We start from the raw sequence: 27,820 nt of genomic DNA, 5'->3' as shown, positions 1-27,820 counted from the left end.
CCTGTAATGTATCATCGGTGGAGTAACCTAAGTTGGATCAGCCTAAATCTTTGTGTGATAGCCGCTTCCCGGGGGGACATAAGTGCCGCCTGCCAGTCCTCATCATCTAAGGGACCAATGTCATCTTGCCACCTCTCCCTGAGCTTCGAAAAGGTGTCCGGTAGATTATTACTCAACTTCTTGTAAGTTAGAGATATTGCCTTCGAACTGAGGGGCCCATCTAGCAATCGATCTTCCATTGGTGATGATTCGGGTATATCTTTGAGAGATGGAAACGCTGTCTGGATCGCATGTCTGATCTGTAGATATCTGTATATTTCACTTTGTGCCAGATGGTATTTATTCTGGAGATCACCAAAGGTAAGTATTGCCCCCTTCTTGGCATTAGTCATTTTTAATGTATATTGAATTAATAAACAACTTGTGTTGTGTTGATATCTGAATTACACAAATAGCGCCACCTTGTGGCTGACTGTCATAAGGGCTGAGGTTGGCAATTAGGTGCAGGTGCCAAGTACCAGAAACCGTTTGCTCAAATTAATCTCTTCACCTCACTAAGGCCCATTCACCTCACTGAGGCCTAACTAGACTCCACCCTTTCTAGGACTGTTTGTCTTACAGTTCCTAGGGAAGATGGTCCTGCAGTTTGGACTGGACTGTTCCTATTGGAGCAAGAACAATGCTGCCCATCTGGGGTGGCACAGTCAGCATAAAAAACTAATATGGCCAGCGCAAGTGTCGGTGTTTGACTCTTTGCGAAGTATTCGTCCTATCACTTGTTTCAATGAAGGAAAGGCATCCTGCTGACATTTTTACTGTTGCTTTTCGTTAATACAAATTTTTTTGCTGGTTTTACATCCCATTGTAATGTAAAGGAAGATTAAAAGATTCTGGCTACTTTCCCGAGAACTCAGCAAAAAGCATGCAGTTTTTGGAATTGTGGATAGCCCAGTTCTGGAACACAAGAAAGTAACATTGTCAAACGGTGTATTGTTTGGTTTTCCCTTTAATAGTGACTTTTCTGTTCCCAGTCTTCGCCATGCATCACCATGGTGGCTGGTGTATCCTTTCCAGTGAACCTTATATCACTAAAATGGTTGGCACCATGTGATGTCGTATACTCTACCCTTACCAGAGATGCATAGCTGGTTGGGTACATAAAACAACATATCTTTAGGACATTGGACCCATGAGTCTGTACTTGATGAGTTTGGATTTCTCTCAAATGAGGAACATATGATGGACCTTGTTAAAATGGAGCTTAAAAAGACTCCATTTCATATGTTCCTCTACTGAGGACATCTGCCCCTGTAAAACTTTAACATGATTTTATCTAGTCCAAGTCACGGAGCTTTTGAACCTTCGGGTTCTTGAGGCCTCAGTCTGATGTCTTGATAGATTGCATTCCTGGTCATGGCTTCAGCCAGGTTAGTGTGTGCACCGAAAGCTCTGGTATTCAATACCATACAGTTCCCTAACAAGACCTTTCATGTATCCAGTGCTGCATGGTGCTGTTACTGACGTTGTCTCCTGATACAGTTAATGGCTGATGGTAGACCTGGGCGAGGAGGTGTTATTGAAGAGGTTCACACGGTACAGTAGGATTTGGTCTATACTGCACGTTCTATGCTGTGTTTTTTGTGACAATGGGTTAGTGCATTTTTAGGCATTAGTAGTGCTGCCAATCCGCTTACAATATATCCACAGTATGTAGGACAGAGGTCAGCAGTGAGCAGGGTTCATGTGAATGATTTTAATTTTAGTGATTGGTTTCACATCTTGTTTTTAAAGCTCCATAACTTGTAGATGTATAGCTCCATATCCTGTACAGGTACAGGATTCATACTTTCCCCATTATAATGTAAATGTGTAGCTCACCCCGTTCGGACACAAAACTGTACTGGCCACATTTCTAACTCAAGCGGAAACTAGTCCCTTGAAGTGTACAGCGTCTGCTACACTCATACCACAACAGGCCTCGAACTCCACTTCCTCAGCTGCACAAAAGGACCAGTAGGTGGCAGTAGGTACACCTACAAATACAAGCTCATCCCAGATACAGCATGTACATATGATGGCCTCCGCCTGAAAGTGCAATATATATATATAGATATATGGCGATTTAGGTTAAGGGTTTACTTTCACAATTTAACATAGCTAACAGAGGCCAAAATCTCTTTTCTGCCATGCAGTAAAGCAATTTGATCCAGAAAGCAGGATGCAACACACTTACCTTTTGCACATTTCTTCTTCAGCACAAGTGCATTTACCACGTGCTCAGTTCAGCTATAGGCACTGGATGGATGAAGTGGACATTAATTCCTTTATGTAGCACCCTGTGCTGTTTTTATCCCCCTGATTTCTCAGTGTCAGAGACAGAATAGTACTTATGCATTTTAGACTATTCTTACTCGAAGCCATCTAATAGTGGGCCTCAAATTGAGTCCCACGGTACAGAAATGGCAGATAGGAGAAAACGACCCCTTAGCCAATCAGCGGTCCCTATATTATTTTAATTGTTTTTTGGTACCTCTGGACCAACCATCCAAATATTTTATTTTCAACCGTTCAAACTTGATCTGAGCACCTCTTTAAATGCAACGTTTTGAAAAAGCTGCACGTTTACACCAAATCTCAAAAGCGCGCTTTCTGTGTAAAGTTCTAACTTTTTGCCCTATTTAGTGTAATTCCGTTCAGCTGTTTTTCTGCATCAAAAAGCAAAGTCTCCTGTATGAATGAACATGGTAAATCAACGTTTTGGGACCCCTACATTTTGAGCCCTACTTGATGGACCGCAGTGTAATAGCTCACATTGTATTAATTGGCAAAATAACAACTGACATTCCGAATATGATTAGTACATGCTTTTCTATCGAGTAATCTAGAAACCAAGCTTTGTTTAGTAGAAGTTTGCTACTTCACAGCTCCCGTCATTTATGGAGTTCCATAGGAGGTTGCCTATTACTACATGCATTCAGTATCTGTGTAGTGATTACAGCAAATACTCATGTCCCAGAAGGTTCATTTTCAAGAGATTTTGGGGAGACAATTGGATCTTACACAACCCATGATATAAGATGACATTTGTTTTTTGTTTCCTGTAACAAGGAATCCTGGTCCTTACATTGAAAAGTGGTTTACGACCAGTGTATTTATCAATAATATATGGGGGAGTCAATGGAGCATCAATAGTATTTCTACCACCTGTAAGATAACTTTGGTCTTCCTTTCCTGTGAGATAGAATTGCATTCCTCCTATTTTTTGGAGAACAGCAAGTGGCTGTGCTCAATGAAATGGCTGCAACGCGTAAATTGTGAGCTTCAATTAGGTACTTTGTGTTTTCACTGCATTTCTTGTTAAAAGCAGCCTAATACTCCTTAGCTAGCAAGAGGAGCTAAGTAATCCCTCTCCTGGTCGCAATTATCAAAATTCTAGTGGTTGCTTAGATGAGGTCCTTTGGATGGTTACTGAAATGTGTAATTTCTTATGTTTGGTTTTACTGCGTGTGTGTGTATGTAGGTGCTTATACTCCCTCCTTATTGTGATCGGTATAGATACCGATTGCAATAATTAGGGAATGTAAGCACCCACTTATAAATACCTGTTGAGGCAGCTTTTGACTGCTCGCTAAAACTATCCTAGCGAGTGATGGAGGCCAACATTTGATCTCTTATCAAGTACCTGATCCATTAGGAACACATGCATCGTCACCTTTCAACAATACGTATTGCTTTCAACATAGATCAGCAAAAACAGACGGGCATCCTCATAAAATGTAATCCAAGTCTATCAGGGAACGAAACTGATTTCTCTCCAACTTGCAATATACTTCTGTCTCTGTGATGGCGTTGAACAATCAATTCTCCAGTACCTGCAGATTAACCATATGAAGAACAACACTAAAACAGTGAGTGAGGGAGGGAGCACGTAGCGAGGACACTGCAAACCCTTTATCTCAAGTGATGAAATCCCACAGCTGCTTTCCTCCAACAGAGAGGCAACCAGTCGGTTCATTATGTAGCCATTCTCAAATAAAAGAAAATACTAAGCTGGCTCTTATTCGGCCCCTCCTCATTGCTGGCCAAGATGTTCTGCGTCACCTGTGAACCCTGAAAGAATACACCTTCTCTTCATACCTTATTGGATACCACACCGAGGCCATGTACTATGCTGCTTAGAAGTTCATTTTTATGGTCTGGAGCTCATATCTCCTAGTTTGGGTGGTTGGTTCTGTTGAGGTCCGGTAACACCAAACTCTTGTTGCCTCAAAAATGCAAGCTTCTCTTGGCAGCATGAGTGACCGCCTCATGCTGCATCCAGTATTCCAAATCAAGTAATATTGCTTGTACCTCCAACCCCAGCACCTCAGTCCAGAGGAACTGCAACATCAAGCTTTTGATGTTTTCAGAATCAATCAGATGTCCACAGAGGATCCCCAGCATCATAGCACAGCTGCATTATCAAGCACCTCAATGTCATACTCCATTCGGATCATTGCTGGTAATGTGTGCTCCCTGAATTCACTCAGCTGCTGAAGGGTCCCGTCCTGTTCCTCCACCAGACCCTTCAACTTAGTCAGCTGTTTCTCTAGCCCTCCCACTTTGACCTGTCTGCGCTACTTTGCCCTTCAACTTTTCCAGGTTGCTCTCTATTGAGGAAACTATTTTCTCTGTATTTTTGGTTGTGGCTGGCAATTCCTACAGTAAGTCCTTCAGTAAGGATTCTCCCTGGTTAAAAACTGCACACAGCTTGGATCTTCTTTCTCAACCTCTTCTCCCAAATCCTGGGATGAGGAGGGCTTCCGTAGTTTAAAGTTTTTATTATCTCTGGCTCCCCTCAGTTTCATCTTGGAGCTGCATACTGGTTTGTCTACAAGCAAATCAATTGTTGCAGGCTGATCTCCAGGCCAGCAGCTCCTACATCGTGCATGTCCTAGATGTGGCCATCCACACTAGACTGCAGTTAATCCGCTGGGACATCTTCATGCCCTCAGCCCCGTTACAACTCCACACTGATAGGTCATGTTACTCCCATGTGTCTGTGGCTGGCCAGTGGAACAATGCTGGGAGGCATGTGGTGCCTCTCAAGTCTTGTACTTCTAGGAGCCCTAGCATTACACAAGTGGTGTTTCCTTTCCATCCACCCACATACTCTGGATCATAGCCCTCTCAACGAGCTGCTCTACCATGCGACTGCAGCATCTTGGAGAGGAGAGTGGCTGCTGCTGGAACCGAAATGGGAATCCAGATGGACACGGCCATCCAACCAGACAGTTTGGGTCTTTAGAGGTGCCTACTTATATGTATTTCTAGGTTTCTGCTCCTACAGATCCTCTGTCACTCGCCCTGATACGAAATCTATGCTGGAGCCCCACAAATTCCATCTGGGTGCCCAGCAAAATCTTCCCCCTCGGCATTCTGCTTAGTATTTAATTTGACCTTATGAAGCAGGATAACAACTATTTTGACACTAAGACATAAATTACAATGTTAATTCGTTAGTGTAAAAGGTATTTTTTCATGTAAGATCATTTCCTTCTTTTTTTGAAACTCATGCAAAGAAATAGAAATTAAAGGCTCCTAGACGTCAGTCTGTCAGTCAGCATCCGACGATGTTTATCTAAAACCCTAATTACGTGAACTTCTCTTTGCTGTTTTTTGGCACCACGAGGGCTAGTGCTGCGGTGAGATGTGTGTTTGTAGCACCATTGCCTGCATATTCTACAGGCATGTTGTAGATGTGTTTAGTTTCCATAGTAATGAGGGAAAATCCATAAACTAGCATAGCAAACAAGTCCTTAAAATGAACTGTAAATGCTGTCTTTAGGTAAATGTGGTTTCACGGTCTTTCTTTTGCCGTTTTATCCTTGTGCCTTATTGCCCAACACGCCTGCTGCTTTGTTCTCCATCAACTTTTGCTGTTAGATTTGTAGCTCTTAGAAATGTCCATGACCTTTCCATTGGCTTGTCTTTTATATTGTTGCTCTCAAGAGTACACCGTTGGCGGTAAGCTGCCATTGTCCCTTTCATGGAGATACTGCAGTGTTGAATGGGTAGGTCCATTTAAAGGAATTCTCGGGCTGTGGGCATAGGCATTTAAGAGATAATGACATTAGACAGAGGTCTGCCTCATATAAGGAGAGCAGATACTGTCCAAGGCCAAGAAAACATTTATTGGCATGTCTATGCACAAGAATGCTGTTAACAATACCTTGACCTCACTTTTGTCTGTTGCTTGGTTTCCATTAGACGATTAATTTGAGTTATACATAGGGCAGAACAGGTCTTTTATTCCACCAGGCATTTCCCCTGGTAAGCTGGAACTCATGGAGGTCAGTTTTAAAAGCCCAGGAAGGCCGATTTTGAAAGCCCAGGGCAGCTCTTGGTGCCTCTGTCACTTTCCCCAGCTCCCCAAGGTTAATTGCAGCAAGCACGTGAGTGAGAAACCGAGGGAGGGGGAAGGTAGAGAGAGAGGAGAGAAGCAGAGAAAGAGAAAGGATGGGGAAACTGTAGAGAATGCGTGAGAAGATGAAGGAAGGAGGGCTGTTTTGAGAATGTTTGCTAGGGCTTCCTTTGGTTCCCGAGTCCAGCTTTGCATATACAATTGAATTTTGGGATGATTGAACCATTCTGCAGAGCACTTCGATCCAGTAGGCTGTGTTATGTTGCTATTTCCAAGTTGAAGAAATCTCGCGTTGGAATGCAACACTTTTAAATTGTTAAAAACCCATCTGTTCTCTCTGTAGGTTCTGCAGTCAGTTTGTTAGTGGCGGGACACCTAGTTTGGGTTTTAAAAATTTCAAATGGATCCAATAATCAAGACGTTTCTTCCGTTCAGAAATGTGTCTTTTGCAGGTGACTCCAGAAACAACAGTAAGTTCCTGAGAGAGAGTACCTTTGTATAATGCATTTATGACTGACTGCCTCTAAGCGCTGAACTGCCATACTGAAAGCAGAGAAGGCCAGCAAATGTGAAGAGAAAACAATAGACTGTTAGGAGAAATCTACAAATAATATGCAAAGGTTCTAGATCTAAATGTGGGGGTACGTTGACCCAGAGTCTAGAAGCCTGGAGGACCAAAATAACAATGGTTTCCAAATCAATTGATGGGAATTTCAATTGGCTAAGAATGGTTTGTTGGTTCTGAGATGGGTCTCCTGTACAGATGGCAATGAAAGACCGAAATATCAATGCTAGTGTTTGCTGTCCTTAAAGATATTACACTTCTCCCCCCCCAAGCAATCTTGGTTTAGTTATAATATTGTTTACTTAGAAAGCAGACCTCTTCATAACACACTTGTCTTTCATTATTTAAATATTTTTTATGCATACTTATTTGTGTATCTGGGCTTCTTGTTCCCTTCTGTTCATTTACATATATATATTTTTAAGAGAAATATATATATATTGTGCCAACCTGTATCCAGGCATTTCTTTATTAATATTGTCTCCTGCAATGTATTAATTTCAGTGAGTTTTTTTCATAGTATGACTATGTCCCTTAATGTGGTTTGAAATATCTTATTTAAAAGTGTTTCTTTGCAAGCATTTTGCATTGATTCCTGCCAGTCCCCAGTGACTCATGAAGGATTTTAGGACCTGTTTTTCATGTGCGGACAGTGTTAGTAACCTATTTATAGAGGAAGCAAAGACATTTAAATATTATTAAAGTGTTCCACCTTTTACAGGAAAGTGATTGCCTTGCCTGTGAAACTTGATTTGTATATCACCTACTGTAGCTTGTGATTAAATGAAAAAATGTTTTTTACACATTCATTAAATATGCAAGGTAACTGGAAACGTGTAGACCTCCACACCGAAGTTCTTTGGCTGATGGACAAAAGTTGGCTGAGCCATACTCTGGTGATCAATTGATGAAGGTATACTGTAATGCGTGATAGCGCTGTCCCTTCGAGCTTTGCTAAGCCTTTGATTCTCTATTCTATCCAGATTTCACTTACAAAGTTCTCATTGCTAAGAAGAAAAGGTGAATCTGCATCTTATTAGACGTGCGTTCAATGAATTATGTCCTTTTCTAATAGAAATGACATTGTTTCACAGTCCTACAGTTGAAGTAGAATGAGTGCACCTCTTCCAGACAGAATTTCCCCCGATCAAATGTGCACTCAGAAACAAGGTTAACCCTCCTTTCCCCTTCACTTTGAGTAAACAGGTATAGTTATTGTGTGTCTTCTAACTGAGCCTTTATTTTGCCCATGCCCTTCTGATGAATGACAAAAACATGTATATCACACTGCTTCCTTAGAAAGTGTGCTCTGGCACTGGCTTCATTAGTCAATAGAGACACAAATGGGAGCGAGGCACTTGGGGCCTAATTACGACTTTAGGGGCCTAATTACGACTTTAGGCGGTGCGGGAGTGGGCGGTACGCTGCTGCCGTGGTCCTGCATCACCAAAATTCACTGCTGCTCGCCCCCCCAGATTACAAGTTTAAAGTGGTCTGGGGGGCGGGCAGCGTGGCGCTGCACGGCGGTGCCTCATAGAACAGGCACCGCACTGGGACCGCACAACAAGGTTCCTGCGCGGGATGGACCCAAAAGACCATGCCATGCAGAAACTGGGGTGCATGCATGCAGTCATGCATCCCCATGCATAGGGGGCACAGGGGGCCTGTGGGGCCCCTTTGTTTCATCTTCCCCACGGTGTTTGTGGAGTAGGAACCTCCATGACACTGCCGGCAGACAGGAAACCCAAGAAAGCCACGCCACCACTAGGGAGCGGCAGTTCCCTGTTGACAGCGGACCGACCGCCCAACTCGTAATGGGGCGGTCGAACTGCTGGTGCGGCAGTGGCTGAATAGCCACTAGTCTGACAGTCCAGACTCGTAATCAGGCCCTTGGTGTGTTGGTGGAAATAGGAAAATGCCAAGTTTTAGGTTTCTCGTTAAACAGAGTGACCAGTGGATCTGAGTACCGTTGACAGAGTTCCAAATTTTGCCAGGAAAGTATATGAAAAATCAGACGTTCAGCCCATATCCTGTCTTCTGAAATGCCATATTTGACTTGACATATCCCCTGAATTCTTCTCAGTGACAACCTTCTTATAAAGGTGGTTGTCAAATCTCCTAAATGGTAGGAATGGGAAAATAGACTTCACTCACCTTTTCAGAAAAACGAGCTCCATGTTATTTTATTTTAAACTATCTTTATTGCAAATATGTAATCTTAAGTGATTGACTTCTGTACATAGGATAGTGATGTAGTAGCTGGTTTAATCAACTAGCTGCTAAATTATCAGAAGCTAAGGACATAATTTAAAAGAATTATGACCATTGGCTTTTGCAAACAGCTACTTTTATATGGGATAAAGTACCACCTGCCATGCATTATAAGAAAATCAGAAACTACCAAGGAGTTATGTGACCATCTAGACTCTAGAAGAACAAGGCCGAAGGCTTAGTTCTTTTAAGGTCCTGGAACTTCAAGATGACCTGCAATATCCTTCTAACAAACGTTAGCAGACATTTTATTTTTTATGAGATATGACCATATCTGCACCCTTCTCACAAATTGCTTTAATTCTAGGTATGTTGCTCTTTAATATGAAAGAGATTGAATGTTTACAGACAAGATAAATAAAATTAGAATCCATCGAGGAAAAATAAACACACCAAAAATCAGTTAGTATATTTTTCAAAAAGATATTATGATAAGTTTAATGTAAGTCCGTTTTAAAGAAAATGCTGTAGCCCAGAATGTGTAGAAACATGCAACGAGGCGCTCTACTTTCTGTTATGACTGATAGCGTGCAACAATAATCATATTGCCAGGATTGCAGGCTCCTTTGTATTACAGGCTGTAATAATGTATATTCGTCACCATTGAGGTGGTCCATATTTGCTCATGCGTGAATTTTAAAAGCCTCAAGTTTTTTTCACAACCTCAGCCTACCAAATCTCTCGTGGCTTTGTTCCCTCTTATTTTCGAGGTGTTTGGAAACGATTGATCTAGGCTACAGCTGTACTTCATAACTGCGGCTACCCGGAGGGAGTGTCCCTATTAGCAGGACCGGTCTGCTGGTAAACACCTTATCTTTCTAATTAACTTTTAATTACACACGGGTAGGAAGGGATGGCGCTTTACAAATGGATCTTCACAGTAGAATTATTTATGAGCGCCGCAGGGCGCATACTGCTCATTTCCATGCAGGGTTAGGGCTGACCTTCGAGTAACATTCTATAACAGTGGTAAAATGTATGGCATGTTTTTGTAATGACCTGTACAGCTGCAGCAGTCGTGGTACTTGCAGTATGGAATTTTCATCAGGACTGGGCAGTCTTTGCTTTTGGTATGGATGTACGTTTTGTTGAGTTAGCCTGGACTCAAGACTTAACTCGGATCATCTAGTGTTATGCTGCTGATGCGACTGAGTTAGGCCTTCAAGAGTTAATTTTGCCTCCTGCCTTTTTATTAAGTCTTTTCCTCAGTATGTGTGTTATTTTTAAATGTTCCCACGATCATGATTTGGCTGTGAAACGAGAAGTCATCTATAATTAACAAAACTGCGCATTGGCTTCAGCGAATGCCAAACTGCTTTGTTTGTCTGTGTTTGCTGAGTCTTGTCACCTGAATGGCAGGATGTGTGTTGTCATTTCCAAACGGTTGTTGCTTCTGCCAGCTTGTGCTCATCTTGTTGAGTGCTGCCTGGAAGCAAAGAGTTCTTGTCCACCTCACGCGGAGCGGGATGTGTACCACTAACATGATTTGAAGGACACATGCCTCTGCACGCCTCTACCCTTGCCTGATCACCAGCTGAACTGCTTGAGTTGTGCAGCCACCTCATATTCTTCCCTTGTTTTCGTTGCCCATGTGTTTGTAAAAAGCAGAAGTATGCATGTTGTGTATCACTAGAGGCGTTGTACACAATTTACCTATCTTAGCTTAAAAGTATAAATCACACTTACACATGCTGACCTGAAAAAGCTGTTGCTTATCCCCTGAAGTAGTTGTAAGACCTTATTGTCTTATTTGCTTTTGCGCCCAGAAGCAAGAATACCTGGTGACTTCCCGGCTACAATGTTTCATTCAACCACCAGTCTCCATGAGAAGGTGGGGTCAAAGGCTAGAGAGAACGGATGCATGTTCAGCTTCCGCCGGAATTGAAGGAAGCCAGCTTCTGACCAGAGTTCGCAGGGAACATTCTCATGGAGCACAGGGTCCATAGGGGTCTACCTTCAAGCTACAACTTCTAGTGTAGAGGCCCCAAACTAGAATATTAATGCATGCTCTGAAAGTGTAATCTGGATTGGCGAAAGCAGCTCTGGCCACCCCGTTTCCTTCACTGTTTCTCTCATTTCTTTCCTTCCTTTCTCAGCGATCTCTCTCCATCCTGTCTTTCCCTCCTGCCACTCTATTTTCGCCACCTCTACCTCTTTCCCTCCTCACTTTATCTGCCTAGGCCCTTGCTGTGACTGTTGCAGTAGGCCCCGAGCGGTGAGGGAATGGCGTGCTCCCACAGGCCTTTACAAGCTGGCCTCCCGTGCAGAGAGGGACCTAGGAATGGGGCTACAAACAAATATGAGATCTTGTACAATATTGCACATTTGTGTGTTATACTCAAGAAGAGTTTCACAAGTTGGTTCTTTAGAGGTCTCCATATTTTGGTAAATGCGTTCATGGTGAGAGCGATTTTCATTTGGGTGGGAAATGATTCAAATATTGAAAGCGGAAAGATGAGTGAGTATATGACAATGAATCCTGCTATAGCAGCTCCATACTCCGTCGTCTAAGCAGCTGACACTATTGCTATCCTTCCATCTCACGTTAATTTATGTTGCGCCTTTCGTGGGCGATCACCACCCCCTGGATTGAGATAGTTAAACTTCTGATGTCAGGAATAATGGCAAGAGTTAGCTATTGCATCCAACCCTACCATAGGTGTACAGAGAAGTGCCAGTACAGCCAAAATCTTAAGGCCTGACACAGGGAATCTGTATTACAGAATTGTGCATCTGCAAAGGGCAGTTGTGATTACAGGGATTCTGCCAATATGGTCAACCAAAGAATACAACAGCTGTCTAATGTACAATTATGACATGCAGAACATGTTGGTATTGTTTTGTATTTTTCCCATTAATGGCATGTATCTTTTTTTATAGTACCTTATCATAAAGAAGCTCCAAATTTAAATATTTAAGTTTTTTTAAAAACGGTATACAGATTGTATAAAAAAAACGTTAAGGGCCTTGTAGAATAGTCGTAAGATCTGCAGTTTTATTCTGTTGTCTGATTTTTCTCGCCTTTTATATCTTGTATTACTATCTTCTTTACTCAATAGTTATTAATGTGACCAGCGTAATGGAACCCAAACCTGCGGGTCAAAGCAGACGTGCTATCTGTAAAACTGCGCTTGTTTGGACCTTCACCTGTTCTTCAGTTCTCACCGTATTTGTACAGGGTTGGGGTCCCTTTAAAATCACTTGTAAACTTTGAGGTCACACAAAGGCAGTCTCATTTTAATGGATGTTAACTGCACGACAGGCAGAAAAGGTTAAATGGTCGACCTATATGTTTTACTGTCATTAAAGCACAACTCTGTCATGAGGTGAGCCCTTCCCTCACAGTCCCGTGCTCTCCATGCCACTGGAATCAAGCTATCCTGGCTGAAGAGGGGTGAAACCCCAAAAGTGAGTCCCGTGACTGCCCTCACAGGCAGCAGCTTTCACCACCCAGAGGCACTTGTGCACCAGACTTCCGGGCAGGCTATTTGCACTCTGAGCCTTCAGTCTGAGATGAACCCTATTCTGATTGGTTCCGTATTTTATCATTCCAAAGAAATTCAGGGTCCACCTAGGTGAAATAATTACTTCTCAGTAAATGTCCATTCCCTGACCCATTGTGATTTTTTACCTTTCGCTTTTCTCTATAATCACACCCATTCCAGGCAAGGTTAATTGCCAGCTATACAAATTCTACAAATATAACATAACATTGTACTGGCAAGATGGTGCAATGTATTAAGTGTTTTTTATTGACATCTGATATGATCCCCTGGTTACAAGTTTGTATACCGGCAATGCGAATCCTGTGGTCACCAAACAGAGTACCATTAGATTGGGTTTTAGTTACACCTGTAATTAACAGTGCTCAGAGGCAGCAAAACGGATCTATTATGTGCCTTACAAAAAAGTCATAATATGAGCCCCCTACCACGAACTATGGCCCCCCTTGAAGACGTAGTGACACCATTCGGTATAAAAATAGTGAGCTACGCCGATGACACCCAACTAGACGACCACCCAGACAACCTGGCAAACTGCCTCACTGAAATCCACGGTTGGATGTGTGAATCATCATTAAAACTAAACGGATCAAAAACCGAAGTGATGCTCATGGGTAAACAATGGGTGACCATCCCCCCAGCGGTCTGGCTAGACATGTTCGGGGAAATCCCCATCCCGAAACACGAAATTAAAACCCTCGGAGTCTGGCTAGAACCCGACCTCTCAATGAAGACGCAAGCGGCCAAAACTGCAGGTACTTGTTTTGGGCTTATGCGCACTACCCGCAGGATTCTTCCCCTACTTCCACCCGCGTCCAGGAAATTATTAGTCCAAGGGCTCATACTGTCACGGTTGGACTATAGTAATACGGTCTATTTGGGAGCGCCTGAGGCTACCCTGGCGAGACTGCAACGAACACAGAATGCAGCAGCCCGTCTACTCATGAACCTTCCCTCCAGAGTGTCAGCCAAACCTGCCATCAAGGCCCTGCACTGGCTCCCTGTGCGCCAAAGGGTGGAATTCAAAGCCATGTGCACGGCATACAAACTGATCAACGGATCGGGACCTGCGATTCTCAGCGGCCTGGTTACTCCATACAAAGCACCTAGAGCTCTACGGTCCGAAAACGAGCACCTAGCCAACATCCCCAAATTCAAAAGGACACGTACCGGAGGCCGACGCTTCTCTGTAAAAGCGTCCACTGGATGGAACTCCCTCCCACGTTCCCTCAGACTGGAACCCAGTTATCTGATTTTCAGAAAAAAACTTAAAACCCTTCTATTTCCTAAATAAAGCCCTCTCTCCTTCTCCCTCTCATCTGGATAACAAATTTCCATAGCGCGGGGGTGCCCTCGGGTCACCAGGCGCTTTACAAGTCGCTAAATAATAATAATAATGATAAGATCCTCCCACGAAACCAGAACGTTGAAACACTAACCTTCACCCAATTATAGCTGGTTTACCTATAGCACAGTCTAGGAACCTTGGGATGCTTCTAAGAGTTAAATTCAATGCGCAGTGAGGGGTGCGGGATAAATACTAAAACTCGGCTAGGAGCCCATAGGTTCCATATAGGCAGCTGTGCCTTTCATTTATTGGACTTTCTCTGTGGTTGATATCTGGAGTGGATAGGTCATGCCAGCTTTGCTTTTTGTTCCGTTGCCAGGCTGGTCATCTCAAAGATTGCCTCTTTGCAGAACCCTCAGAAATAATGCCTTAGCCTTTGCTATTACACGTTACGAGAGCAAATCCATATGTATTTGTCACGGTTTGGCATGAGCAAGTCTTAGTTTCTCGTTTACATACCATTTGCATGTTTACTGCCGAGCTTTCTTATCTTGAGCTGGGATGATTGACAGTTAACGGATTGGTGGGGAGTGATCTCATTAGAAACCGGCACCAGACGGCAGACAGTACTTAAGCTTTAGTTACAGCTTGCTTTTTCATTTTTGGAACGAATAAAACTTTTATGTAAAAGAAACATTCTGAACTGAAGGCAAATGAGGTCAGTTTTAAGTAGTATCAGCCATTTTCCAATGAAGTAATATGTAAATGTCTAATTTCGTACTCTGGCTGCCCAACTTTACTCAAAAGAAGGCATTTAACTCGCTTTTCTTTTTGGATTAGAGACCTAGTCAGAGTAAGTGATACTTTACAGTCTGTTGCCTTGCAGTTAAAAAGAAATTATTGAAGCACTCGTTATTGATTGAAAATTGATGGAGAAAGTCTCCTCTACAGAAGGAACAATTTGATAGACGCGATGGTTGGAAGCTGATAGGAATGTGATACCTGCAAGTCTGTTAAAATGGTGCTTGCACCATCATTTTTTTAAAATCTAGTTTGGAGCAACACAGCATATTGAATCGCCTTGAGGCACTTGGGAAAAAGTGTTAGGAATGGATTTCTCAAGCAAGATGTTGTTAGTGGAACTAAATGAATTTGCTGGGTGCACACTGTTTCACAGGAAATCTAATCTTCCCTCTTCTCAACCGCAAACCTACTCTGAGCAGACAGATGTACAGTCAAGCACGTGCCATGCACTAAACCAAACTCTATGCGCAGTAGGACAGTTGATTACCGCTAGTGATGAGGTCAAAAGCGAGGATTCCCCGGAGATTCGAATGATGCCAGATTGGATTAGTGCTCAGGACATTCCACCAACACTTTGTGGTGGGAACAATCTCCTATTCCTGTCCAGAATATCAGCTGTATTCTTTGCCAGCAAAAACAATCAACTTTACTTCATTCACCTGGACTAAAATACTGCAGCCAGACTAACTGTATGAATTCTGGTATGCTGCTCTGAAGATCAAGCTCCCAAAGAAAAGAAAGAAAAGGTAAATCTTTTAAAGATCTAATTTCTGCCCCTACAGGAGGAAAAAGCCTGGGACTATCCTCGGTCATTTATGTCCTTTATCATTTGACCATCTAATGGCATGTGTTTATGGTCTCCTTTGAGAGCGAATGTGGGTGATGCAACGAAATATAGGAATGAGCAACCCCTCTTCAAGTATAGTGGGTAGGAATATTATAGCAAAAAGAAAATCCCTGCCCTTAACAAGCAATTCATAATTATGTGGCCAACCTAGTCCGTACTGTCTATTCACAACATCCCCATTAAATGCGAATTTTTCACCAAAAATATTAATGTTTATTCTCACTTGGCCCCTTCACAATTGTCCATATATAAGATCTCTTTTCAGTTAGTATATATATATATAAATATATATATATATATATATATATATATATATATATATATATATATGAGATAAACAAAATGCCCTGTAGCATTGAGGGATCACTCGACAGTGCTATGCCTTCCAGCAGTATCACGCGGCTTCTCCTTCCAACTCTGCTGTTTAATTTTCAAATTGCCAACGCGTTTCAGGGCCGGAGCCCCTTCTTCCTGGGCGCAAAAACCACACATGAAGCCTGCATCATTCATTAGCGGTTTTATTCAAGCCAAGACCCACCCTCCCGTGGGCGTGTGCTGAGGTCAATCCCCCGCGGTATGTTGTGGGGCTTGGAGTCCTTCATGCAGGCAGCAATTTTCCTTTGACCTCAGCACACGCCCACGGGAGGGTAGGTCTTGGCTTGAATAAAAGCCACATAGAAAGTGGCGCACAATCAAAGTTACCCCCTGCAATCCCCCCCCCAGTGGTGTGTTTTTGGCGGAAACACAGTATTCCCAGGCACCACACAGTCCTTCTTCGCGACTAGGTGCAATCACAGTGCTGTACTTAACCTGTTTTTCAGAATCAGCCTGACTGACGGACTGGTGGTTTGGAACTGCTGGTTCATCTGTCATCATCTGTCACATACGTGAGTTTGTCTATGCAGAGTTTTGTTTGTATAATTACGCACCCGGTCTTTATTAGCACCTGGCAAAGCCAATGAAGGTGTACAACAGGGCAGACAGAGACTCTGTGCCCAATAAGTAATACGGCCCCTGGATGTGACTGTTCCTACAGCAATAAGTAACATATGTTTCCTATGCCAGTTTTGCAGTGATAATCTCACATATCTGACTTCAGGGTGTTCTTGTTTATAATTCCATGCACAAAGGTTTACCAGGGGACTTTCATAGTGTGAATAGGTTTAATCCCTTCATCTGACCCAGTGTTGGTCAGCCACCAAACACAAGATCACTGCTTATACCCAGTGAGCGCTGCTCCTACCTTTTCAGCAGACAGTGCAGATGCTTTTCCCATGCTTCTGTCCGTGGTCTTCATCTGGTTGTTAAAAGAGTACTCGTTGGCGATCAGGGGAGAGAGGAATTGGAGACCTATTCTCCGTCCTTCCAGATCAATCACTAATCACGCTATTCGGAAAGAAAAAGGCGAAATTGTTTTATATCTGCCTACATTGGTGGCCAATTGTTGTCAACGCAGTCTAGGGCTATCCATTTTAATTCCCATGTTGTAATGGCTGTGTTGACTGTGCTTGCAAAAATGCACAACAGGTTGATTAAATTGTAACTCTATTATTATTCTTTCCTTTCCTGTAGGTTACCAGTGTATTGCTGCTCAGCACTATGCTAGTGGGATTTCTAAATATATAACCGGGGTGGCTTTCTGTTCTGCTATGCAGAAAAGTTGTGGACCTATGTTACTTTGCAGAGCTCATGATATGGTGTTATCTGGCTATGTTGCAGAACAATTGGGCCAATTGCCACTGTTATTGGTCGATATATCTTCAGTTGGGTGAGACTTGCAGGTATTAGCATTTCAGGCCTGGACCTACTCACGACCATCCCCCCATGTGGAAATATTGAAAATGTGCTTCATAATTCAAGACTTCACCTTGACCCAGCCAATACACAAGGGACTAATGGGCTCATTTCAGTTCCCTCAAGAGCATGGAATATTTATGCTTCACATAAGGATCCTCTTGCGCCCTACTCAATGCCTAATGTTTTCGAAGCTCTTCCCTTGATCAGTTTGTATATCCTTTTTCCAACAGAGCTGGAAATCCGATAAACCCTATAAGGGCTGGATGGAAATGTTTGAGCCACTGCTTTTGAACCACTGGAAGGTCTCTTGAGTAGAATGTCATTTTTTTTTTTTTTTTTTAATTTTTGCTCAGAATGCACAGCTTCTCTTAGGTATGGGCTGCTACGCCACGTCCACAGGAGCACTAGTAACCACAAATGTGCGTCGTCCGAGAGCAGTAGTTAGGGACTCTAGCTTAATTTTGAGCACACATCTACACATGACTCTTTCACTACACACAAAAGTAGATGGATGGAATGTTTGAGCCACCACTCCATAACCCTTGGTAATTTATTTCTACTGGGTTTCATTCTATTTTGTTTTAGCACATCTATGCCATTGTGAAGGGAACATTCTGTATCCAAATCCGCCCTGAACCTGTCTTAAAGATAGCTAACTGATTTGCTAGGGCACTTTCTTTCTGCACCTAAACATGAGCAATTCCACACTGAATCTTCCTGGTTTGTAGGGATCTGTCTAGATAGGTCTTCTGAGCTCACTGTGCCTACCAACTCATTCCGTAGATCTCTCTTGAACCAAGTAAGACTGAAACCTTTCCTGAGGTTGCTCGTGTTTCCCTTCAGTGGAGATGTGGCCTAGCAGTAATGATGCAGACAGAAAATAATCAAAAAACATAATGCAATGAATGCCCTACATAACCATTCTCAGTGGTTAACAACTTAAACTACCACCCAACATTTTATTATGAAGTTTAGGTTGATTTTCGTTATCTCGACTTTTTTGCTTTACTGTTTTCCTAATTATGTATTTTGCTTGTACAGTGCAAATTGCAAATGAAATTGTCTTAAGGTGCATTTGAGTTCATCTGCTTGCGGCCCAATAATTGTGTCATAGTTTGGTCAAGCTTCTTAATGCTTGGATATAGAAAGTTCCAGCTGAGAAAGAATAGTTAAATGTATTTCATGCACTGGTGGGTAGACAAAGTCAGTGATTGCAGATGCCTGGCAGGAGCGCACCTGTGATCAGCAGGTTTTCCTTAGAATCCATCTTGAGATTAGGATGGTCCTGAGGGCATTCCAGAATAAAGTGTGGGATATTTGCAGCAGAGTGCTTTTCCAGTGCTTAGAAGACCCTGAACCTTAAGCGTCTATCTCACTTGCCTACGTAGTCTGAGGTGGTATGGAGCACATATGCATAGAGGCCTATTACTGGGGATGGTTTTGCTTCACGAGTTTAGAAAGGGACATGCAACAGATAATTGTGAATGTGATTCTGCTCTTTGCAGTGAATAAGCCCAGTTATACATTACCTAGAAGTCAGAAGTTCTACATTTTAGTCTGTGATCTAGTTTGAGTGCTGTGTTTTGGACTTTTTGTTTTTTAATGTGACTGGTTGGTCTGCCTACTGGGACATGGTGTGAAACAGTGTCTAAGGGGAAACAATATATCTGCTGTGAGATCACAGGTGAATCTCATCCTCTCTTGCTTCCTGCCTTATATTCTCAGTAGGATTTTATACATACCATTCTACCATCTGAGATAGTCCTACGTCCTCACTCTACCCCTGACCTGAAATGACCCCTCTTTCCATCTTGCTGAAAAGTTGTCACATATTCTTGTGTATTGGAACAGGGACACAGTCACGTCCTTGTAGTTGTGAATATGTCCCAAACATCTATTATGCTTTTTGTTACGAAGTAGATGTACAGATTATATTGTCTGGGGACTTTTTTTTCACTTTTTCATCCAAGTTCGATCCCACGGCTTTTTTCCGTCAATTCCTTAAGCCACGAAGCCCCATTTTTTATCGGAGGCACTATTGGGCCATTCGGGTGCGATTCTAAATTGGACTGCTTCACAGTATTTTAACCTGTCAGTCCCACTCCTCCTTGACTTTTCCGGGCATTAGTGTTTTCCTGGACAACCTTAGCCACCTCTGCAAATGTTACCAATAAACTGGAAAAATCGGATTCATCACTTCTATCTTGCCCTGCCAGGAGGGTATGTAACATTTGCTTCAGTTCTTGCATGGTTTAACATTGATGGAAGGTTCACAGAAAGCAGTTCTCCAATTCCATGTTATTTTCGCCCCCACATATTTCAATTTCTGTATAATGCATGTAAAGACTAAGATAACCTTACCGACATTCATATCTGTCATTGATGTGGAAAAGACCAACAGTTCAGATTAAGTTAAATTAATTTTAATACCAGAGAGCCTTAGTCATTGCTATAGCTATAACAGCAGGACAGATAATATGCTGGTTTTCCCAGGGTTAGAATTATGGTGGAATGCTAACATGCTGAGTTTATTCTCTACCCAAATTAAATCAATTTTATGCTTTGATTCTCCCTCATTTTGATGCCGGGGTTCTACAAAGAGGGATACAACGAGTATGTTTTGTTTGTTGACCTAGGACAGCGCTGTCGAATTCCTCTCCTTCGCGCTAGGACTGTCAGTCATGTTCCTCTAAATGAGTCTTAATTAAATTTGTCCCAAAATGATCCCTGAACGCCAAAACAGCCAGATATGAAAAAAAATAGCAATTAACACATCGGTTTCCTTAGCTTGCTAGAGAAGAAAAATAACACCTTTCCCAAATAATTCTAGTACCCGCATGCAAAAAAAAAAAATCAACGCTGCCAACAAAGTGCTGCAAATTGAAGAGCTTGAAATCTGAACTAAAGAAGAGACCATATTTGCTTATGGTCTTGAACAAACAGCAGAACACCCTGGAAAGAGCAATAACATAGTATTTATATAACCACGGAGTCTGATGACTTGAATGAACTTACATGTCCATTTTGTGAAAGCGTATTTTTGTTCTGAAGAACAGTCCTTCTATTTTTATATTAGAGTTATAAAGTATGCAATTTCTTATTTTGTCAAGTTGGTAAAGAAGAAGCAGTTCTCCAATCCCTCACTTACACGAAAAATTCCTTATTTTACTTCCTGAATATGAAGGATCCGCTGCACCTGTGTTTGTATTGGCCCTTCATTGTTTTCCTACCGTGCCATTTATTTCTTAGCTTACAGTTCTCCTGGTTCTTGTTCGTGGATGTTAAAACTTAATTTACTAACTAGAGATTTGGATCTGCTGGAGGTTAGGTCAGCTGATTGGAAACCTGCTTGCATTACACGTGGTTCTCCATACAGGTGTCAGTGTGCATTACCCACAAACCTTTCCCGCCCTGGCTATCCCAACTATTTTCCCATTTTTTTTGGTTAGGTTTGACTGATGAAACGTAGATTTACTGATTGAGCAAGAGAGTAGGTAATTTGATAGTAATGTTCAGACATTGCGTTTCTTTAATCATTTCAGTGCAAAAGTGTGTGTGTAGTCTGGAAGTGCAGATTTATTTTCCTTTTTAGGCCTGACATTTACCAAGACATCTTGATTTTGCTAAAAAAGGATATATTTTTATATATCTAGATCTAGATATCTCCCTCATCGTTGACTTGTGTGATTGTATCATTCACATTTTTCTTCCGCCCACTACAGCATGGAGCACTGTGAATGGCGGAATTCTGCTTTTTAACAAGGAGCATATCTACACACAAATTAGTTCCCTTCTGTGCCAGGGACTACTATTGCAATATGTGTTTTTTGATACCAAAAACATATTTTCGTCTTTAGCAATGTTTTTTTGTTGGCAATGAAGTTTTATAACATGACAAAACAAAGCAATCCTTGACAAAAGCCTAAAAGCTGGCAGCCATAGTCAGACCTACTGGCTCGGTCAATGCTTGTTTTGTAATGTCCTTAATTAAGCATTTATAGCACCGGGGCTTCGTAGTTAAAGTAAACACAGCACGTAGCATTGTTTACACCACAATCAAAGCTTTTCTTTGTTAAAATATCCACATATAATTGTAGTTGCACAAAAAGGACTGTTAAGGTAATGTATACATATGTGAAGTGTTATCTTGAAGCAAGTGTGCTTTATAGCCAAGTTTGTAACTTAGAAATCCACGTATGTACAAATCCTGGAAAACTAGCCAAGTTACCCAAGTCATCACAGCATGACAGAATTAAAAACCCAGAACTGCAATGGCTCTTGTACGTATTCCCCTACTAACAGTGGTGTCTCTACACATGATTTTTAAGGGGTAATGCAAGGGGCCCATTTATAAAGCTGTTGGGGCCACTTACAACCGGAGATTGTGACCATTTTATGTGAATGCATAAAAACAAGTTTTGTATATATATCTACATGTATATAGATATATATATACACAATCACATAAAAAAACACACACTTAAAAACCAAAGGTTAAAGGGACGTTTTAGTTAGGTTCAGATTTTACACACACAAAACCATAGAAATTCAGTAGTTATAGAAAGTTATCTCAAGTAACTATAACTCGTGCCCTAAGGTAACTATAACTCGCTCCCGCGCCATGCACAGTTTTCTCACCAATAATTTTACAGCAAATGTTGCAGTGATATTATCAATGATGTCATAGAAGATGTTATGAGTGATATAATATGTAGGGTCATTAGCAGTGCATGGCGAGTGCACAAGTTATAGTTACCTTAAAGCAAGTGTTATAGTTACATGAGAGAACTATAACTGCTGAATTTCTATGGTTTTGTGTGTGTAAAATCTGAACCTAACTATAAGGTCTCGAACTTTTTGTGAGTGTGTGTGAATTTCTTGTTTTGAAAAAATTTTGTTTCCTAGTTATAACGTCCCTGTAACCTTTGTTTTTTTTCAGTGAATTTCTAGTTTTTTTTAACCAAAAGTAATATTTAATTACCATAAGTTAATTCAACCGCCAAAGCAGTGTAATTCAGCCCAATGGTTCGAGCTGAAGTCGTATCTAAAATCCCTATAGGAGACTGCATGGGGAAAGCATGTTTTAGGACCCCCCCCCGGCTCCCACTTGATGAATCACCCCTTAAGTGAGTGGCAAACTAGTTTTGAACATTACATGAAGATTAGTCAAACGGTGACAACATTATTAGCAAAACAAAAACCGCACTTTCTATGAAAACCAGGTACTATCTAGAACTACCTACTGCAATTGCCAGTAGGTATAATGTGTGTGTGTATCTATCCTCATCAGCAGTTTACGTGCTGCAGCACATAGTTTCAATGTTCTCATTACAATAAGTGGGTGTAAAAGTCCTAGCAAACAAAACCCAAGATCTGGCTGTTTTGACCCTGGTGACAAGGCACCTGCATCGGTGCGCCATTCCAGGGCTTTTATTTCACAGCACAATGGGATTGTGAAAGTTTGCCTTGATTCCCTTGACTGTCCACAGTTGGACTATACCACCTGATTGCAAGTGTTTGGAAAAAGAAGACTCCGGACTGGACCAGCGTGTCTTTTGTGACATGGGGTCCTATGGAAATCTTTCAATGGAAGTGATAGTTTTTGTTTGGAAGGGAAGTGACATTGCAGGGAGAATGTGTAATGTTTTCATGTTTAATTTAAGCATTCACTATGTCATATTGCCATTCTACAAAACCACACAGCTACTCTGAAAAACAGCCTGTGCAACTGCAGCCAGTGCCTCTGTTTGTTTCACCATCACTCTTCAAACCCAGCTCTCTTCCACTTCCTGTCTCTGTACTCCCTGTATATCTTCCGTGTCTTCTTACCACATCCTCCACTGTCCCATATCTTTACTTTCCCATATCTTCACTATCCCATATCTTCACAGTCCTTCACTGAAATTTCTCCAAGTCTTATAGGGTATCAGCTGGATATTGAGCTTATCCAGTATGAATACTGTTTATACTGCATTTGAGTTCAAACCCCATTTACCACCTCCTTGAGTAAGCGGTAACTGCTCACTATTACCACTTTTGAGAGACGTGTTTACAAGCTGAGCACCGCCACTATCCAGATAGAATGAAAAATACTAAAGTCCTAAAACAGCAATGATAAAGCTCAATCTCCACCGTGTATAGTGCCCAGTAACCACCTACTGCCACTTGAACCTAAGAAAAGGTCTCTCCGTCAACTTGTGTCTTTTTCCCAGTAAATTAAATATTGGGGAGCTTAGAAAGAAGTTAATTACAGTTAGTGTATTCAGCTTCTTTCTCAATAAAAAACATTGACAGGACCCCAAACAAGACGGGCAAGTCATTGGGGTGGGCCAACAACGGAATTGGGTGTTTTGGCCATGGAATTATGATACTTCACATCTAATCTTGGCTTTATACCTTCACCTAAATATGCTGAAAATAAACACAGTATTCTAAAGAGTAGGGCCCACAGCACAGTGATAATTTACTTAGAAGGGTAGTCCCTCGACCTCAATACACCTAACAGGAAGAAGGAGGAAACAAATGCTTATTACGTGCTCCCTAGAATATGTAGTAATCCACAGAAGTACCGGTCACTGGAGATCAGTTTGGCAACCTAAGTACACTGTTATGAGCAAAACGCCTTTGAATTATCACTGAGAAGAGTGGCCTAATAAAGAAGAATGCCACCTTGGTAAGTGAGGGCCTTTGCCCTTTTTAGGAAAGGCCCTTAGGTCAATGGTTCTTAACCTTTTGAGTCCCACTTCATCATTACTGGAATCCGAGGACCCCTGATGAATCATTATTGGAATCCGGGGAACCCCACTGAGTCAATATTGGAATCTGGGGACCCCAGCCTAAGAAATGTCGATGATTTGAACGGCAGAACAATACATAGTAATATGAAAACGTACTTTCATCAAATAAAGAAATGATGAAATTTTAATGGGACGGTTGGAGCCTTTTCTAAATCCAATTGAGGTCACCTTTCGTCCATACTATATTTGGTTTGATGCACTTGTAGTGCTCCCACAAATCAATCCAAGGATACTAAGTTAATTTTTAGTCTCCAATTTACAATTGCTTCACGTTTACAGAAAGTTTTACAATTTTCACTTTTACATTTTGCTCCTTCATTTATGTGTACTTTATTAATCTGCTAATGTTCTTTAATTTTCTAAGCGGTCGAAAGCTCCATGAGGGCTATTGTGGAACACCAGGGGTCTCAGGACCATAGGTTAAGAACCACTGCGCTAGGTGATTCCCTTTTTCCAAGCACTCATAAGGGTGTGCCTAGGTTACCCAACTGATTTCTAGTGTCAGATAATTCTTTTGGATAACTTTTAGTCCCTTGGTATCAGAATCACTGCCACCCCATTTGTAATCTAGAGGGCTAGTTGAAAATTGTAGAACCGAAAGACATGGTGACATATTCACAAATGTAGTTTTGGTCATTAACTTAAGTTTGCAACCAAATGTATTTTTCTACGCCTGCCAGAATCCCCCTTTTAAGTCGAGCCTGGGCAGCGCATTCGCTACTCTGCAAGGCTTGCTGTATTGAGGTAGGGACATGAAGTTCCGCCAACTCTCCACCCACATTTTTCATTGGCTTGTGTCATTGTCCACTGTAAACTGTGGCTGTTCATTGGTCAAAAGGCTTAGTAGTCCCTCCTTAGTCCCTCCTTGTCTCCTTTTGTTACCTCCCATGGTGATAGCCCCTGTTACGTGTGTATGGGGAATGATTTTAAAAAAGGACTGCATTTGCACAATGCTGTCCATCCACTCTGTTCTGATTGTTCTGCTTCTTGACCTTTGACATGACTAGGCTTGTGAACTTCTTACTGGGTCTAAAGAGGAATGGATCCTTCCTTTTCATGCCATCGCCATTCCTCCCTTCCTGAGTCAACAAGATAATTTAAAATATAATTGCATTTATATGGCGCCTACTACTTTTGATGAGACATTGAAATTCTTTAGTCCAGGCAGGATGCTGCTCCGGGACCCAAGGTCAGTGGTCTGGCCAGTGTTTATGGTTGTTGTTGGTTATTGGGATTAGTCTTGTGCACTGAAGCAAACCTTTCTATGCATTCACTTCCGTTATTTGGTGTGGATTAAAGTAGTAGAAGTTAGGTGTGATCATTAGTGGGAAAAGGGGGACATGTGAGTTCATGCAGATGTTTCGTGGGTTAACAGATGAGCTACGGGTGATTAGATCGTGTTAGGTTGCAAGTGTATCACTTTCCAAAAAGGAGAGGTTGTGATCTTTAAAATGAGTTGTGGGCAATTTGCAGAAATATATTGAGATTAAGGCAAACTTGCATCTGACTATATGCGGTTGTGCTCAGAGAGAAAGAGGATGGAAGGGAAAAAGAGCCATTTCAAAGGGAAAAAAAAGAGAAGAGTTTACCATCAGATTTTTTAAAGTAAAGATCGGCCTTTTAGGTCTGATTTTAGGAACACAGAGGGCTTTCTTTGAGATATCATGCAATGTGAGGCTGCGAGACTGTAAAAACAAACATTATTTTGCATGTGAAGATAGTGCAATATTAGATACGGTTGACCAGCACTAGAATCCATTGAACTGTCTGTCCATTGCTAGGCTATCACTAGACCACTGCTTCAGTAAGAAGAGCTGATCAGCCTTTGGTAGGGTAAAGTAATAGCTGGAAATAAAAATTTAAAGAAGTTTCTGAAATGCTGGAGTGGATGTCTACTAATGTTCATACTCAAGTGTCACTCACAGTACTATATAGCACAGTGAGATTCATCTAGGATGTCTCTGGTTTGACATGACACAAGACTGAAGGTGCAGACAGCTTACCAAATAGTGTAAGTGTATGGCCTGCATTCCTGTGAGCGGGGTTCCATACACTGAGGTGAGAGGGCTCCTTTTAAATTCTATGAAGACTTTGTTAGAAAGGTGCTGCTGATTAGACTTTTTGCAGCACTGCCTTTTGTTAGATGGAAGGATGGGGATCTGACTGCAGATTCTGTTGTGCAAGGTCAAGGGGAACCCTTAGGTGAGGCCTAGCCTTTTCTGCCAAATTCTCGTTGTCTGGGGAAACCATCTCCACAGCCCCATTTGCACAACAGTGCGAGAACCTCATGCTGCAGAATATTAGTATACACTGCTATTTTAGCACTTTGACTTCTTAATAAAGCACAATAAATTTATTGCACCTGCATTTTTTTAACAAATGGTTCTTTATACAGAGAGAGAAGTCACAGGAGGAGTGTGCAACACAATGTAATTACTCTTTCAATTTTTAAAGCTTGTGAGAGCTCTCCACTAGTGGCAAAAATTAAATTTGTACTAAAATGATTGTTATCGTTGCCATAGGATGATGTTGAGGTAAAAGCCAGCTGCATATCTTTGCCATTCTGCCCTTTAACCATTTTCTGGACTACACTGAGTTTTTCCTCCAGTGGACGCGACAACCAAAGGAACCCACTTGAGGTGCACCAAGGTTTTTCTTCAAGAAAGCTGTGCTCTAAGACCTAGGGCTCTGAACCTCCCTCCGATGAACCTAGGGCTGTGTAACCCACTCCTACCGGTGGGACCTAGGGCTGGGTACCCCCCCCCCCCCCCCCGGTGGAAGCTAGGACTGGGTCCCCCCCTTCCAGGTGGGACAAAGGGCTGTGTACTCTCCCCCCCCCCCCCCCCCCCCCAGAGACCTAGGCCTTATGAACTCCCCCCCCCCCCCCCCCCCCCCGGCACCTACGATTGTGTACTACCCCCCTCCTCTGAGGACCTAGGGCTGTGTATTCTCCCCCCCCGCCCCCCCACCCGGGTCCTAGGACTGTGTACTATCCCCCCCCCTCCCACCCGGGTCCTAGGGCTGTGTGCCATCTACTGCAAGTCGATGTAATGACTTGCGTAGTAATGGCATTGCGTGGTAACAACGCTGTTGTTGTAACGACTGCGTTGTAATGCCAGGCGATGTAATGACTCGAGTAGTAATGGGTCATATTCCCCCGGGGTTCTGGGGCTGTGTGCTTCAAGAGAAGTATTCTTTCAGTACTCCAAGGATCAAGCATTCATTGTTAATGTTTTTATACACAGAATATCCATAGGTTTGTCTTACTTTTATGGTACTTTCAGAGGCTCTGTGTACTGTGCAAAAAAGTGTAGTAAAAATTAGCACTATACAAAATTATTATAACCCACTCTTTGTCCATGGTCCTCACTACAAGTGGCCCTTTAATGGGTGGGCCAGGTAACAAGTTAATGGACTCATCGGAACTAAGAGGCCTGTGGAAACACCATCGAACTGTCTTGTTTCCCGCGGATAATTCAGCTATTCAAAACAGTCCAAAACTACGTGGAATAATGGGGGGTTTCTGGGCAAATTGGACCCGAAAT

General features: G+C 42.2%; 1 protein-coding gene across 2 annotated transcripts in view; it reads left to right on the top strand.

Annotated features, from left to right (window-relative positions):
- The window catches only part of CDKAL1 (CDKAL1 threonylcarbamoyladenosine tRNA methylthiotransferase), a 2,121,425-nt gene that overhangs the window by 420,509 nt on the left and 1,673,096 nt on the right, over positions 1 to 27,820 (top strand). The window lies entirely within an intron of this gene.

Source organism: Triturus cristatus, chromosome 5_2 (genome assembly GCF_964204655.1).
Source record: "Triturus cristatus chromosome 5_2, aTriCri1.1, whole genome shotgun sequence".
Taxonomy (NCBI): Eukaryota; Metazoa; Chordata; class Amphibia; order Caudata; family Salamandridae; genus Triturus; species Triturus cristatus.
The sequence above is the reverse complement of the archived record's forward strand: the minus strand, read 5'-3'. Positions and strand labels throughout refer to the sequence as shown.